The following is a 5,138-nucleotide window of genomic DNA, read 5'->3' as shown; positions in this document are numbered from 1 at the left end:
TGCCAAATTTCGACAAAATTTATATTTTTCCTGCTTCATTGATTAATCGATAAATGCAGAAATTTCGATGAAATTTTGGTGAAACTTGTCGATTTTTTTAGATATTTCTGGCCTTCGACATTTCGATTCTCTGTTTTGTTTCCATGACTACCAAAACGCGATATTTCGACGAAATTTTGCCAAAATTTATGGAAGTTTTGCCAAATTTTATGAAAGTTTTGCCAAAATTTATGGAAATTTTCATCCATGCTTTCACCTCATGGTACTCTCATTTATAAGTTGCAATCCTCTTTTAAAAAAAACATGAAGAAAAATATATGACAAGATCAAACAAAAGTATAAAAAAATATATATATATATATGACAATATCAAATGAAAGTAAAAAAATAATAATAATGATAACTGAAACAACGTTAGCTTGCTATTCTTAGCACTAATGATTGTAAGGAAATTATGAAATTTTAGACTAAAACTCAATGAAATTACTTGTAAAAGAAATTTATATGAAGTGAAGTGATATTCATATTTAACAATATAAATTTGGATGTCACAAGTGTCAAGTTTTTTATAGATGAAACTTAAGGACAATTAATTATGGCTTAAATATTGATAGACAATTCAACGATATTAAGTTGCTTGCAAGGAATGTTAACACCAATTAAGTCTAACATTGTTTATCAGTACTAATATTCTAATCATTTTTTGTTAGAATGATTAATAAAGTGAAAATAATGTTTCAAAAGAGACCGGGTGCAAAATGAAAATATGTACCACTTTGAAGGGTGTTAAGGTAAGGATACCGAGATTAAGAAGAATACGACCTATGAAAAATTCTTAAGATTTATATGTCACATTTTAAAAGCAAATCCAACATAGTGTCATCATTCAATGAAATAAGTATTCAATGTTAATATACCAACTCCCATACAACTAGATTATTACGGGGATGTGAAATTTTTCATTCATTTAAATTGCACAAATAATAGGTTACCAATTCTATTAAATATCACAATATAAAAGAGAATAAATGGGCATGAATCAATCATCCACATTAATGTTGATTATCATACGTAATTTGGGTTTGAGAAAGAAATCGATGGAGACCTCATATCCATACGTGCAAATGAACCTCAAAGTAACTTTGATGATGAAAGCAAAACAATATTAAATTATAATCCACTTAATTGTTTTGATAGTAATGACTTGAACATTAACAAGGATGATGACGATGGTGGGATGAATGTTAACCCTATTGAGAGTGGCCAAATGACCCAAATTAATTAAATCGAAAAGACAACCATAGAATATGAAATTAATGAAAATTAAACATAAGGAAATAGTTATACTTGTGTCACTCGTTATAACCATATGAAAGACCACCAAATATGCTATAATAAGAAAGAATTGCAAAAAGGAGTTATACATGATTACTTAGAAAGTAAAGTTTCAATTTTAAACATTAAAACCTTCAACCAAGTCATTACATGTGCAATCAAATTAAGAAATTCTTATTTATTTGAAATAAGGAAATATTATTCAATACATGCATGTAGCTAAGACAGTATCTCCCCTTCTCATCATCATGCAAATAGTTGGTTGGTCGTCAACCCAATCAAAACACATTGTAACTAGCGTTTGAAATAAGTATGGGGTGGGGATCAACTAGGTCTAAGTGAAAATCAAAAAACAATAAATCCAAGCTTATTAGAATTGACCAAATCAGTTTGGTTTTTAGTTTCTTTATCTCCTAATCAATAAAATCCAAAAAAAAAACCAACATTTTGAGACTAATATCTCTTGTGGTTTATAATTATTCAATGTTTGATGAGTTTTTTATATTACACTCTATTAAATTAATTTATTATTAGAAGACTATGGTCACATTGATTTCTAAATGTACTCATTATATTTTGGGTTATAATTTTTAAATGTATTTTCAATGTCAAATCAAAGTTGGTTTTAATTACTTTTAAAAACAAATTGAACTTAAGGCCTAAATTAATTTGTATCCAACCGATCATTTCAATAGAACTAAATCAAATCAACCTCAAATAAGCTTGGTTTAGTTGAGGTTGTTCATCATTGAAAGGTCAATTTGATTTTGATTCAAGCAAAAAATCAACCATATCAACTCAATTTAACTTTTCTTTAAAAAAAAAAAAATCGATTAAAACATGCATTTTTACACTCTTAGGACAAACTATAACAAGGCATAGAGAGAGAGAGAGAGAAAGAGAGAGGATTTGCTCTAAATTTTATTTGAGGATCACTAAAGAAGGGACATTATTGTGTTTTACCATCTTATAATTATGTCTTATAAATAAAGCAAAAGAATCATGATATCGTTATCAATATAGTTATTAACCATGACAATTAATTTTAAGTATTTTTTATGGCTTTTGGTGTCTATTTTTTGGATTTCACGCATCAATAAGGCATGTTATTTCAATCAATAAAACATTTTCAATGACAAAATTGTTATGAATTTTGTTTGTTGCAGCATGCAAGGATGACAATAATCATAAATGCCCTTTGTGTTTTAGAATTGGTGATTCTAAAAATGATTCTTCTTGGGAATGGTTCCTTATAAAATTGTATGAAGTGATTAAAGATGTTGATGATTTAGTCATGGTTTTGGATCATCACAACAACATTGAAAAAGTTGCGCAAAAAGTGTTTCCCCATGTAACCCATGGTGTACGTAGTTATTGTACAAAATAAAACTTCAAAACAAACTTTAAAAATGTCATAATCCATAAGTTTTTTCATGATGTTGCTACAAATATCACTAATTGAAGTTTAATGTTATATTTAGGCAATTACAAATAATTTCTCTAAGAGTAGCAATATACATAATGAATGCATGTGTTGATTAATTTATTTGCTATACTCCATCAAAAAAATATATAATGTTAAATACTTCATCAATTTGAGACTTTAACTGAGTACTTTAAACATTCCAAATGGCTCTGAAATCCTATAATACATAGTGAGGGCATTGTACTTATATAAGGGGTGATTGCGATATCCCATCTGGATAAAGGAAGAAGTTCTTTGCACTATATATGTGATATTCTCTTATTTAGCTAGATGCATATTAAAGTCATGCGGGTTCCTTGTGCCTAAAGTGGATAATATATATATATAGGAGATAACATACCATTACAAATGGTATCAAATTTAATCTTCAACCCAAAGTGAGACTTTTTCCGTCCAATCTCACAAAATATGTTTATCTATTAGAGCTTGTAATCCTATTAAATACAATAAAGATGTTATGCCTGCATAGAAAGATGATTGTGGGTATGATGATTATAATATTCCACATCGATTAAAGGAATAAGTGAACAATATTTACACAAAATAGAGTGCTTTGAGTATTTTGAGTGGTCACACAATCTCATGAGACACAACAAAAATGTTGTGTCTGCATAAGGGGTGATTGTGATGTCCCATATAAAATGGGATAAAAAGTTTTTTACACTATATATATAGTAAACTTTTCTTAATTGGGTAGACACATTTTAAAGTAATGAGGACGTATTGGACCTTACACAAACAATACTTGCATAAAAGAGAGTAAATGATTATAAATAATATTAAAGTCAATCGTCAATCCTAATATGGAACTTTATCTTTCTAGCTTGTAAAGTGAAAGTGTATATGTCTATTTGGCTCCGCAATCCCATATGACATAATGAGAAGATTGTGTTTGCATGAGAAGGTAATTATGATATTTCATATCAATTAAAGAAAAAAGTTTTAACACTGTATAAGTATTGAGTTCCTCTTATTTATCTTAACTTTACAATTTTGAAGATTAAAAAATATTATAAAATTTAAATTTTATGAAATGTATAAAAAAAAAACCAATAAGATGATTGCGATCCGTTTGTTCTTATCATGTATTTGTCTCTTTTTTCATAACTTTCCTAAAGTAGAATTCTCTCTATCATAGAAAAACTTATTAAATGCCAAATAAATGAGATGAACAAACAAAAAGGCGATGACCAGACAAAATGATGGTTGGCACGCTCATGCTCCAACAACATCTCATTCATTAGTCATGACACTTCACTTCCCATCTTCCCCTCTTTAATTTCTCACTTTGTCTTTTTCAAGTTTACATTTATTAGTCATGACACTTCACTTCCCATCTTTAACTTTTCACTTTGTTTTTTTCAAGTTTTTGCCTATCCTTAGAGTCTGTATGTAACTAATAGCAATAAGGAATGAAGTCCAATGACTTCTTTCTCAAGTTTTTTTCCACTTCTATATATATCTTTTTAAATTAAAAAAAGTTAAATATTATTTACTCTCTCACATTATTTTTACTATATTTCTTCATATATTTTATTGGCAAATCGAAGATTGATATCTAGCTTCACCCTAATTTTAACACCTAAACAAAGGTTTAAATACTTTAAAACATTTAAAATATTTTTCCAAAAAGTTGTGTGTATTAAGATTGAAGTCATTTCACATTGGTTAATAGACAAAAGAGGGGAGTTTCCTTATACCATAAAAGGAGGCTTTCACCCCCTACAATATTCATAAAATAAAAGGGATTGCATTCTTTTGCAAGTTTTTATATTCTCTTATCTTAATTTAGAGAGAGGTTATAATTTTGTCATCATAGTGGATGTTTTTTCGGTTTCTTGAGTATCATTTCATAACAATATACATTAGTAGGCTATTAGTTTTAATATGCATAAAGCAAAAGAAAAAAAAATCACACATTGTATTTTGAATAAGTTTTAAAGCAAAAAGTTAATAATAAACATATTGTGAAATGAAAAGAGTGCATTTGTACTTCCAAAAAATTAAAAAATTACAATAATTTCTATTATCTGATTCGTATGTCCTAACATTGTGCTCTTGTAAAGTTGAATAATTGACAATTTAACAATTGATGTCATAAGATAAAATAAAATGTTGATAGTTATACCACACATTTTAATTCAATACCACATAATAAAAATTATCAAAGTGGATGTTCCAATTCATCACATACATGGAATGAGATGAATTTGAAAGAACTTATGTAAAGATTAGGTGTAGAACATGCAAATAGAAAGGTCATAAATTATACAAGTATAGTACTTACGATCGGGACAATCTTCCAATATCCTTGATA

Source organism: Vitis riparia, chromosome 13 (genome assembly GCF_004353265.1).
Source record: "Vitis riparia cultivar Riparia Gloire de Montpellier isolate 1030 chromosome 13, EGFV_Vit.rip_1.0, whole genome shotgun sequence".
Lineage (NCBI taxonomy): Eukaryota > Viridiplantae > Streptophyta > Magnoliopsida > Vitales > Vitaceae > Vitis > Vitis riparia.
Note: the sequence above shows the minus strand (reverse complement) of the source record.